The sequence below is a fragment of the Cicer arietinum genome, chromosome 6 (genome assembly GCF_000331145.2).
Source record: "Cicer arietinum cultivar CDC Frontier isolate Library 1 chromosome 6, Cicar.CDCFrontier_v2.0, whole genome shotgun sequence".
NCBI lineage: Eukaryota > Viridiplantae > Streptophyta > Magnoliopsida > Fabales > Fabaceae > Cicer > Cicer arietinum.
The window spans coordinates 46,291,479-46,304,812 of NC_021165.2; the positions used below are offsets into that span (position 1 = coordinate 46,291,479).

Here is a 13,334-nt window from a genome sequence, read left to right on the forward strand (position 1 = left end):
ACACAGAAAATCACCCATACCAATAGGGGAAAACCTGCCACAAAAGCAACTTCCACAAAGATGCATATGCCATGACATGATGGTGCATTATCAAAATAAAATATTCTCACACAGTCCACTAAGATGCATATGACATGACATGATGATGTATCATCAAAATCAAACATTCTCACATAGCCCATTAAGATTAATTCAAATGATCCAAAAATAACTTATATGAAATCACCACCTTATTTAAATATCACTAAATCATACATCACAAGTTCTTATCAAGAAAATCAAATATTCTTACACAACCATTATAAAAATCAAAGCTTCCACCACATATATCACGAAGATCATATATTCATAAACAACTATCACAAAGATCCAAGCTTCCACTACACATATCAGTAAATCATTTATTTATAAAAGTATCATAAAAATCAAAACTTTAATTTGTTATATCATAAAAATTTAAACTTTCATTACATACCTAAAGAAATTAAAACCTTCATATATGCCACACATAAATTTAAATTTTATCACATATATCATAAATAAGACTTTCAATACATTAAAAATAAAAACTTAAATTTTCTTCACATATACCACACAATTGTAGAATCTAAATCAGACAACAATCTAATAAAAGTTACTAATCCATATTTCAATTATACAAACCATAATTAGTCATATTAATTCAATTATTACTAAATAGGACTACCACTGTGCGTAGCGACCCCCGGATGAATCGTTGGGAAATACGGTTTTCCCGTTCATCTCACAATATATTATACCCATGAATTCAAACGCTCTCTCACCCCTTACCTTTTCCAACGCTTTCGCACACGGATACAACTCCGCAAGAAAAAAACATATGTTCTTTAACTCCTTGTCCTTCAATTGATCTAACTTGACAGTTTATGTTTAAACGTCAGAAATAAATTATAAAAATACACTCTAAAAAGGTCAATTTTCGAAATAGAATCAAGTTAACTTACCTAAATTGGAAAACAATAATGGTATAATATAGCCATCATTCACACGGTCATTTTGACGTTGGTTTCACTCAAATCGGACTTACGGTGAAGAAGAACGGTTCAAAATAACGAATTTCATAAACAGAGACGTCGAGTATTTTAGAGATGAATTGGGATGGTTAAAAATCTGAAGAAAAAAAAATGTTTAATTGACTAGCTAAATGAATGAAGCAACATACTAAAATACAGATAAAAATGGAGAAAATTTTCTGGAATAGTTATCGATCAACGGTGCCAAACGGCAATCCTAATTTTTGTTTCTCCAATGGCATGATGTTTCCCTATATATATATATATATATGTATGATTTGTCCAATGTGGGACTTCAACAATTTTTAAATTTACACACTAACATACTCTATGTTCCAACAATCCCCCACTTGAATTTAAAAAAAAAAAAATATTTCTGAAATAGCATCAAACGCTTCTATAAGATCGTGCATAAATAGAGGTGTCTCATGACTTTAACCTTTGCATAATAAGTAAGATCCATATTAAACAAGAGTGACTCGTAGTCTTGAACTCTATCTCTGACATCAAACCCACACACAATTTTTTCGTAGGGTGTTTTCTTAAAAGCTCATCCATCAATGGCCTTGTACGTCTATCCCAGTATAGTGAATGTCCTAAGAATTCTGCCTCAAAATTCCATAGGAAACAACCCCACTTCCACATTGATATAGGTGAGTCTATCAAGAGTACTTATGTAGCTTGGTACTCCACTCCACAAAGAGTATTGATCTCATTAAGTGTTTCTATTACCTCATCCTATCATCACTCCAAGAGTCATGCTTCTCTAATTTATAATAACATGTTCATCTCATATCACTTCACGGCTTGTTATTATTCATTGAACCTAATTCTTAGGATCTACCGTTTTTTAGGTCGGTTTACCATCATGAGTGACTCTATAGGCATTAGTCCTCTCCTTTTGGATGTATTTAGGACTTCCTCTCTAGCTAACCCTTTCATAAAAGGGTCTACTAAATTCTCATTAGTGTGTTCATGATCCACTATAGAACTTTCGTTGTGTAGTTGAAACACACAGATTATTCAACATGTCTCTCAATATTTTTCTTCGTATTAAACATGGTATCCAGAGCCCGTTGAGAGACAACCCTAATCGTCTACTACCCGGTGGGCCATTGTCTCTGGTGAAATTTCTTTTCTTCTAGCAAATTGTGTTCTCAACTCTGGTTTCCCCCTCCCTGCCTTTGTTACGCCGATTCCTTAATTTTTTGCCCATCACTATCGTCGCTGTCTCTGACGATATTTTTCGACGAACAACCACTCCAGCAGCGTCGTACACCTCAGATCAGCCCAACCCTCCACGTGCGTCATCGGCAAGGCGTCCACAAGCGCCGCTTACCATCGCACATAATGGTACGTTCGACAGCCAATCGCAACATCGCTTCTTTAGTGGCACTTGCCTTAGCCTTCTAATTCTATATTTGCCCTTAGTTTTTAGTTTCAAGTCACATACATACTTGTTTTAGTTTAAACAACCCCTGTTTTCCCAGTTTAGATGTGTTTTCTAACACTTTTTACCAACCACAACGTCTCAATCTGAACCATCTCACTCAAAATCCGGAAAAGGTGGTTGTGACTGAAATATCAAAATGTAAACAATTAGATGCTCAGTTGTGTAATGTCATTAAGTCTACACTTCATCCAGATGTTAAACTGATTTTATGTCTGCATCTCACGTGTGAATCGGTTTGGAGTCAGGCAAAGGGACTCTATACTAACGTCACTCAACGTCTCTATGGAATTTGTCACCGCTTGCTGAATATCTTTACTCTGAAGACGATAAATGGCTCTATTTCTTCATATCTTGAAAAGGTTACAAGGATCATCTCACTCAAAATCCTGAAAAGATGGTTGGTACTGAAATATCAAAATGGAAATAGATAGATGCTTAGTTGTGTAGTGTCATTAAGTCTACATTTCATCCAGATGTTAAACCGATTTTTCGTCCGCATTTCAAGTGTGAATCGGTTTGGAGTCAGGCAAAGGCACTCTATACTAACGACACTCAATGTCTCTATGGAGTTTGTCACCGCTTGTTGAATATCATTACTTTGAAGATGAAAGATGGCTCTATTTCTTCATATGTTGGCACCATTCATAGTGCACTTCATGATTTTAATAAGTTTCTCCCTCCTGCTGCCAGTAATCCAATTTAACAAAAGAAGGAGCTTGATCAATGCAACTCATTTTTCATGCTCCATGCACTCTATAACATACCCAAGGAGTACTCTGCAACTCGTGATCAAATTTTGGGGTTTTTTACTGTTTCAGATATGTCGACTACCTTAGTAATCCTCCTTCAAGTACCAGCAAAACATCTAGTTGAGCACTCTATTACTTCAGCTCCGGGTGACACTGTTCCCCTTGCATCTCTAGGACATAATAAAAGTCGCTCTCGTGGAGGATTATCCAGCCCTAAGCCTCGTCCCAAATGTGAGCATTGTAGTCGGCTTGGAAACACTATTGATAGCTGTTGGAAGTTGCATGGTAAGCATTTGGCTTGGACACACTGTTCATCTGAATTCTAGTTCTTTTACTTCGGTTGCACACACTGGTAACTCGTTTGTTTACCTCTCTCTAGATTCTTGTGCGTCTGATCATGTCACTAGTAATAATGACACTCAAACCCAGTCTCAAAGAGTTGGCACTGCCCAAATTCTCCCTTCCATCTAGGTTGCATTTGTTCTCTATGTACCTGGATGCCCTTTATATTTACTTTTAGTTAGTTGATTGACTCGATCCCATGATTATATTATTACTTTCACTAATGATAATGTTACCTTGCATGACCGAAGTTCGGACAGACGATGGGCGTCAGAAGTGAGTCTCAAGGCCTCTATTAACTTTCTCAAACCCTAAACCCTAAACCCCAAACCCTAAAATTTATTGGCAATTATTCTCTTGTCTTTTGTAATCTATACCCAAAAAATCTATAAATAGTCTACCACAATAGGACAACCGGGGACAGGAAAAAATTTGGAGCACAATTGAGAGAAATTGGAAGCACAATTGTGAGCACAAAAATATAAAAGAGAAGAGAGAATAATAGAGAGAAAATAGAGAAGAAAGATTGGAACGAGCTAGTAATGAACCTTTCCAGTGCGGTAAACATTTAATTTTATTTTTTCTTCTTGTCTATTTTTTTTTTTACATTATTAATGTTATAGAGTTTTTTTTTTTTTTTACTATTCTATGTATGTATGATATAAACAATAATTGTTTTTGGTTTAAGGATCAGGTTTTGGAATCAACTAATAAAAATCAATTTGATTGTTGTATAATCGATTATTTCTTTATCAAATTTGTGATCTCTCATCTTTATTGTGTTTTATTTCTTGTTCGTTAGATCTTAAATTCTCTTATTATTACCGTCGACGGTTCGCGCCACATATGCGTCGCCGACTCACAGATCTACTCTTGAATTTTATCATTTACAGTTTATAAAAATCAAAAAGTAGTAAAACGAAACTATGGGAATTTGTGGCGGCCTTTGCCGCCACAAAGTGCAACGGATCTATTCTTTGGTGGCGGACCGGGCGCCCATAATTGGCTTGCCTTTGTGGCGGCCTTTAACCTCACAAAAGGTTGATTTTGTGGCTGCAAAAGCCCTCACAAAACGCTCCAATTTCAGCAGAATTTTGTGGCGGCCGAAGCCCTCACAAAATGACAACGTTGTGATTTTTTGAGGGATAAGACAACCACAAAATCCAGCTAAAATTTTAATTTTTTGTGAGGACTTTTTCAGCCACAAATAAAGACCAATTTGAATTTTTGTATTTGTGATGGCTTTTTCGATCACTAATTTGTGAGGGTCTTTTTCGGTCACAAAATATTTGTAAGGTTGGCCACAAATGGGAGGATTTCTTGTAGTGATTGTTTTCACTATAAATAACATTGATACAATCAACCCTAACAAACTCTAGCCGCTGAATCCAGTTACCATCTCACCTTCTCTGTGAAACCATCGTCTGCAACCTTTCTTCTTCCTCTCGAACCTTAGGCTTCATTCTTTCTTATTGCTCTCAAATCTTAGGCTTCACAAAATAAATTAAAAAACACAACATTTTGACGACTACTATGATTATTCCTATTTTGACTAAAAATGTTCTCTCACCACAACAATGAGACAACTGAAAGGCGATGCAATTACTTGTGGTATTTTAAAGAAAGACAAGAGAGAGAACCAAAAGGGTGAATGTTCAATTGTTGTCATTCTAGTTCGATAAAAACCTAAAATTTAAATTAATCAGACCCAGGTCTGGTCTGGCAACCCAGGTTGTTGTGTTATTAAACCCATTCATTATGGACTGTGTACTCTTTCGAACCACCATCGCTTACTTAAACCGAACCGGTAACCTGCTTAAACCGAGTACCTGAGAACTGACTAAACCGAACTTTGACATGGGCGGAAGTGGGTGTTTAAATGGCACCTGCGGATTGGGCCGGTTGGTGATTTTGGACCTGAATCCACCCAACACGACCCATTTTCCACCCCTAATGGTGACTACATATAAGATCGAAGAGAGGCACATAAACTAAGGATTCACGTCTGAGGGAGTGTTTCAAATTCTCTATTGTTCTTAATTTGGTTGTCACTTCAAAGAGGATATTCTTAAACGTTAATACAGGTTGTGAGAAAACAGAGAGGATATTCTTTTATTTCTCTTGCGGTTTTAGAAATTGAGACGAAACGAAACACTATTTTTATATTTGTATTCGTTGTGGTGGAAGTTATTTTGGGGTTTAGCATTTTCCTTCCTTCTTTGTTGGAAAGAAAAAGAAAAAGAAAAAGGGCTTTGCAAACTAGTGTGGATTTGGATTTGAAAGCGCCAATTTCTCATCGCCAAATCCCAAGTGGCGTCTTTATGTATTGTCTTCGTCCTTCACACGCACTCTTCTTCACAATGGATAATCAGAGGCCTATGTCTCTCCTTCAGGTAGGTAACTCTTTTATAGTTATTATTGCTATTACTTTTTTCTTTCTTTCTTTTCTTTAGCTACCGTTGTGTGCAGTTTATAGGCGATGAAGGACTCGTTCCCTCTGCACAAGAGGAACAGAAAAGGTAAAACGTTATTGACAACCTCAAACAGGTTTCATTTTGTATATTCTTCAATTGATATACATTGTTATTATTTATTTTCCCTTGATGACGATTTTCCTAATCTGGCAATTTTAGATAGTCTCATCATGGATCAAAGAGGTTGCACAACGACATCGGTTGCCAAAACACCACATTGCTCTTACTTCTGCCACCATATTGACATATGGATCTTATGGCCTTCGAGTTCACACCTTAGTGTCTGACATTGATGCTTTGTGTGTTGCTTCATTCTTTGCCTCCATTGCAGTAAGTCAATACCTATCATTTTCTTTTAAGCCTCTCGACTACTACTACTACTATTTATTTTTCTTCCTTTTTATGGATCGGGAAGACTTTTTTGTTGTGCTTCACCACATGCTCAAAACTAGACATGAAGTATCATAGATCCACTGTGTCAAGACTGCTAAAGTCCCTCTTATGCGCTTTAAAGTCCCTCTTATACACTTTAAATTAAAGGGCATATGAGGGACTCTAAATCGCATAAACGAGACTTTAACAGTCTAGACACAGTGAATCTGTGATACTTCGGGTCTAGTTTTGAGCATGTGGTGAAGTAGAACAAAAACGTCTTCCTGGTCCATAAAAAGGAAGAAAAATTAATAGTAGTAGTAGTAATAGAGAGGCTTAAAAGAAAATGATAGGTACTGACTTACTGCAATGGAGGCAAAGAAAGGAGCAACACATAAAGCATCAACGTCAGACACTAAGGTGTGAACTCGAAGGCCATAAGATCCATATGTCAATATGGTGGCAGAAGTAAGAGCAATGTGGTGTTTTGGCAACCGATGTCGTCGTGCAACCTCTTTGATCCATGATGAGACTATCTGAAATTGCAAGATTAGGATAACCAGCATCAAGGAAAAATTAATAATAACAATGTGTATCAATTGAGGAATATACAAATCGAAACCTGTTTGAGATTGTCAATAACCCTTTTTTGTTCCTCTTGTGGAGAGGGAACGAGTCCTTCATCACCTATAAACTGCACACAACGGTTTCTAAAGAAAAGAAAGAAAGAAAAAAGTAATAGCAATAATAACTATAAAAGAATTACCTACCTAAAGGAGAGACATGGACCTCTGATTATTCATTGTGAAGAAGAGTGAGTGTGAAGGAGGAAGACAATACATAACGACACCACTTGGAATTGGGCGGTGAGAAATTGGCGCTTTCAAATCCAATTCCACACAAGTCTGCAAAGCCCTTTTTCTTTTGCTTTCTAACAAAGAAGGAAGGAAAATGCTAAACCCCAAAATAACTTCCACCACAACGAATACAAATATAAAAACAATGTTTCCTTTCATCTCAATTTCTAAAACCGCAAGAGAAATAAAAGAATATCCTCTTTGTTTTTTCACAACAGTCCCCTCTCCAAAGTTATCCTCCTTCTCATCTTTCAAGGTTAGTTCTCTCTTTTCACTGTCATCAATTCATTTGTTTTCCTCATTTTTGCCATTTTATTGCAATTTTGTTTTTTTTTGCATGAGTTTTCTGAGAATGGGAGGGATGAATGTTTGTTAAATACTTTGTCACTTGGCTAGAAAATCAGAAAATCCTTACAAGCATGATGACCAGACAAGCAAAAAACTGATAAAGCATGTGGGTCACATATAACACTATAAGTTTTGTTTCTTCCGTTAACTGGTGACAACGTTTCATTGTTAAAATAATGAGAACAAAAGTGTGTTGTTTCACGATGTAGGTAAGTTGAAAAAATTGAGCCCTCAACTATATTGAAAATCAAGTGTATGTATATGTATATATATATCACCTTTCAAATGGATACATCCATCTATACTGAACTGGTCCACCAAGCCTAGCTTCACTTGCAAGATGCACTGTCAAACGCCCTTGTGTTGGTATAAAGACGGTGAGAATATGATTGTCGGACCAGAGATGGTGCAACAGACCACAGCTAAAGTAAGGAAGATCAAGGAGAAAATGAAGACTTCACAAGATCGCCAGAAGAGTTACGCGGACAAGCGTCGCAGACTTTTGGAATTCGAACAGGGTGACCATGTATTTCTGAGAGTCACACCTACTACTGGAGTAGGTAGAGCCTTGAAATCGAAGAAGTTGACTCCTAAATTCATTGGACCATATCAGATTTCTGCACGAATTGGGCCGGTTGCTTATCGGATTGCATTACCTCCGATACTGTCCAATATCCATGACGTGTTTCATGTGTCGCAGTTGAGGAAATATCTCGCAGATCCATCTCACGTGATCGAACCAGACACAATCCAGCTAAAGGATAACCTGTCGTTCGAAGTACCACCCGTGAGAATTGATGACAGGAAGATTAAGCGGTTGAGGACCAAGGATGTTTCGTTGGTCAAGGTGATCTGGAACCCAATTACTGGAGATGCGACTTGGGAACTGGAGAGCAAGATGAGGGAACAACACCCAGAGTTATTTATCGATGCATAGTTTCGAGGACGAAACTAATTTTAGGGGGGGAGTAATGTAAGACCCATAATTTTAAAGTACCATTTATGTATTTTTGGTGTATTTTGGATTTTGGCTCGGAGGCTTTTAAGCCAAAGTTAATAATATTTTGGAGTTTTATAATCAAAAAGATATTTTGATGCCAATTAGAATTTCTCGTCGATAAATAAATTGAATTTAACTGCGATGAATCCTTTACGGAGAATTTAATGCGTTTCGGGTGAAACGGTAATTTAATAAATATCTAGATTTTGAGATATTTGTTAAGTTATATTTATTAGGTTTATATATGTTTGTTTGGAGGGAAAAAGAAAGGAAAACTAGTAGGAAGGAAAAGGAAAAGAAAAGAGTATATAAAGGAAAGAAGGAAAAGGGAAGAAAGGAAAAACAAAGGAAAGAAAAAGAAAGGAAGGAAAATTGGAATTTTCCATCTTCTTCCTCTCTGTTACCCGTGAACCAAATTCCCTCCTTTCTCCCATTCTCATTTTCGTCACTTTCTTTTCTTCAAAACTAGTAACCCAAGGTTGGGTGAGAGTTAGATCAAGGTTTTCGCAACTTCACTCTTCCTCTTTGATTCGAAAACGAAGAAAAACGGTTTTTGAGATCCAAACACAAACCCCTCCGTTTCTTCAAGATCCAAGCTTCATTTCGCGAAGAGTCAGAAGGGAAGGTTGCTCACTACCACGCCTCGGTGCTAGGGGACCTATTTGGAGGCGAAGTTGCGAGCGGAGATTTTACCGAAATTACTCGCGGTACCGGAAACGCACGTTAAAGCTAACGTTGAGGTAAGGGCTCCTTCCAAACTTCTAGTTTGCATTAGGGACTTATCTGTGGTTGTGTGGGAAGGAATTTGTTAGGGTTAAATGTATCGATTTGGGGAAAAACGAAACTAGTGCGTTATGGGTAAAACCTTAGAGTTAGGTTTTGTTTATAATGATGAATGTTTCGTGGTAAATGAATTTGAATGTCATTGTGTATGATTATGAGTAAATGAAATTTGATGTATCTGGGTGTTATGTTTGCTTTGATTTGTGTTCGTTGTATTTGGCGTGTCCATACTTGATGTTTGTTAATTGGTGTGGTTGTTGTGAATTATGGTTTGAATGTGAGAGTATGATTGAGTTTGTTTCCGTGGAATTGAAAAACCATTAGAGTAAACGAGTATTAAAAATGGGGAATCTTTTAATACCTCGGTTTACTTAATGTGCATTTGAGGAAAATGTTTAAGTTAACTGGGCGTTGAGAATGGGGAATCTCTTAATGTCTCGGTTACTTAACTATCGTTTTTGAAAATCGTTTCGGTAAATGAGTATTAAGAATGGGGAATCTCTTAATGACTCGTTTACTGAATGTTTTGTGAGAAAATCGTTTAAGTCAAAAGTATATTAAGAATGAGGAATCTCTTAATATGTCTGTTTGCTTAACGTTTTGTTTTGAAAATCATTAAGATAAATCGGTATTAAGAACGGGGAATCTCTTAATGACTTATTTAATTAATGTTGTTTGAAAGTCGTTTAAGTTAAATGGGTATTAAAAATGGGGAATCTTTTAATATCTGCATTTGCTTAACGATTGTTGTGAATGGGGTCTGTGTATGCTCATGCATTTCATTTGGTAAATTGTGTCGACCCGTGATAGGTGACACCTTGGTAAACTGTACTGACCCGTGATAGGTGGTACGTTTACGATTTACTTTTTGGTAAATCATGTTGACCTGTGATAGGTAACACCTTGGTAAACTATGCTGACCCGTGATAGGTGGTACATTTACGATTTACGTTTTTGGTGAATTGTGTTGACCTGTCATAGGTGGCACCTAGGTAAACAGTACTGGTCTGTGATAGGCGGTACGTTTACGATTCCCGCTTTTTCTTTTAGTAAATCGTGTTGACCCGTGATAGGTGACACCTCGGTAAACTGTACTGACCCGTGATAGGTGGTACGTTTATGATTTACGCATTTTAGTTTAGTAAATCGTGTTGACCCGTGATAGGTGACACCTCGGTAAACTGTACTGACCCGTGATAGGTGGTACGTTTATGATTTACACATTTTAGTAAATCGTGCTGACCCGTGATAGGTGGCACCTCGGTAATTGGTACTTTGGCCTGCGATAGGCGGTACAATTATGATTTACGGCCCTTCGAGGAGGGTTTTGGTTTGGAATTCCGAGTCCATGCATTTTGGCATATACGCATTGCATTAGGGTGCTTGGCACGCGAGTCGTGGTTGATTTGAGTTTTATGATTAAGTGATTTGAATTTGAGTCGTTGTGGTAATTGCGTTGAAAATGCTAAGTGTTATGTGTTGATTGTTGTGTGTAAGTATGATGGTTATCGAGATCCCAATTGTCGTGGTAATTGCGTTGAAAATGCTAAGTGTTATGTGTTGATTATTGTGTGTAAGTATGATGGTTATCGAGATCCCAATTGCCGTGGTAATCGCGTAGAAATTGCTAAGTGTTAAGTTGTGGACTTGAGTTGGAATGACTTGAGTTAATTCATGAATTTTTGGAAAAATGATGAGGGAAATCGATTTCCCAATGCATGAATTTTTGGAAAAACGATCAGGGAAATCGATTTCCCAATCGATTGGATGAGTTGCAGGAAGTTCACCATTTTAACCTAATCGATTTGCCAATCGATTGTATAAATATATCTTTCAAAATCTTTTAAGAAATCGATTTGGAAATCGATTGGCAGAGAGGCAGGAACTCAGCAAAACTGCCAAAATCGATTTGGAAATCGATTTGGCAACACAGGGACTCATCAAAACTGACAAAATCGACTTAGAAATCGATTTGGTCATGCAAAAACTCAGCAGAACTGACCAAATCGATTTGGCAATCGATTGGCTCAGCAAAAGTCCTCATTTTGAGTTAGATAATCGATTGCTCAATTGATTTATCAATGCTTTGGTCAGTTATGTATTACTTGATGGTTTGAGAACTTCATTTTGAGTTCATTGTTAATTGGCAAGCATTATATGAACTTTTAGCATATGGAAAATCCTTTTAAGGTGCATGCTTAGTTGAAAAGTTGTTTTGAGCATTTAAAAACTTAATTGCTATGTGTTAACTGTTATTTTCTGGTTGGTGACCCTTTACAATTATTGTGGAAATCTGGGCTTTGCCCTCAGATGAGAGTCAGGACGGTCCTACCGGTTCGTACCCTACGGACGGGAATGGAGATGGGAACGCGTGATTGCAGTTACATTAGGAGGATCTCACGGGGCGCGTGGAGATACTCAGGGTGTATAGCTTTTTGGTAGGATGATCAGATTAGGATGATGTATAGGAACTAGGTGTCCTTCTTTTTGGATTGGAGTATTTTTAGTTTGGAAAACTGTACTTATACTAATATTGTCAGTTTGACTTTTTACTTGAATGGGTTCCATGTACCATTTGTTGTTGTGTAAATGTTTTGGATTTATAATTGGAGAAACTCTTCCGCTGTTTGTAAATTATAATGACTCAATTATTTATCCAAAGGCATTTTCTGATTTAAATCTTTGTTCGTTTTTAATTACTTTTAAAAAAAAATATATATATATACCCTCGCTTATGAAAAACGGGGTGTTACAATTCTCATGATGCCACTTCATCTTTCCTGCAGTTTGCATTGATGCAAACATTCTCTACAATCTTGATACAATAGGTAGGTAAAACATTGCTTTCCTTGGAATTGATTTTCCCCTACTTACCCTTGAGTTATTCCTTTGGTGATATCTTGGTTGATGATAAAACTTACATTCAACTAAGTTGGCATCATTTATACCAAATTCATTGTCATAATACAACATGCAACCTTTAACACAACAATCAATCCTCTTGACACCTAATTCTAACTTTGACACTAACTGTTTAGCATCATAATAACATTGCGGCAAACCATCTCTAACAGGTGTGACGTCTAGCATAATTTTAGTCATCAAATCTAAAGTTAAATCAGGAACATGAAATTGAGACCATAAAATAACGGTTTATTTGTCTCTTTCAAAAGACCATAAAATCTCTGAGCTTCTTCATTCGGAAGTCCATCGGTATCGTCAAATTGATCTTCATTGAATGATAAATTAACCCCAACAGCATCTGAAATCATATCATTCATCACCTCAAAGTGTTGATAGTTATAATAATCTACACCTAACACGTTAGTACTACTTGAAAGACCTATGTTATTCTCCACACCTATACTAGTAGTAGACACCATCAGAGACTCTTCCCCATGATTAGTCCAAACCCAGTAGTTAGGCATAAATCCATCTACATATAAATGCTCTCTTATTTCATCTTCACTCTTAAACCGTCTACATCGACATAAACAACATGGACATCTCATCTCCCTTCATCTTCGACAATTTTTCGCACTCTCGCAAAATTGACAAAGTCTTCAACCTTGTTAACAAAACGTTGTTTAAGACCTTTCCTTCCAGGAAAATTCATATCGTACATCCAACTACGGTCTATATCCATATATGTGTGTATATATATATGTTTATTCTAAAAATTAAATAAATATATAAATTATGTGTGTGTGTGTGTGTATATATATATATATATATATATCAATTTTTTATATATTAGTTGCTATATTTTTCAAAAGCATTATATATAAATTTTGACATACTTTATATGTCAATTAGGGGAGCATTTGCAAACAATATAATAAATTATTATCAAGACTATAATTATATAAATCGAAATAAAATTTTAAATGATGTTTAATGAAAT

At 36.4% G+C, this 13,334-nt stretch overlaps 1 protein-coding gene and 1 long non-coding RNA gene across 19 annotated transcripts in view; both read right to left on the reverse strand.

Annotated features, from left to right (window-relative positions):
* LOC101503279 (uncharacterized) overlaps positions 1-13,334 on the reverse strand; it is a 118,635-nt gene that overhangs the window by 94,320 nt on the left and 10,981 nt on the right. The gene's annotated exons all lie outside the window — the stretch shown is intronic.
* Positions 12,353-13,328, reverse strand: LOC140920902 (uncharacterized). The gene is made up of 2 exons (XR_012163544.1): positions 12,792-13,328; positions 12,353-12,692 (listed from the first exon to the last, which is right to left on the reverse strand). It is a non-coding gene; the product is annotated as an uncharacterized lncRNA (long non-coding RNA).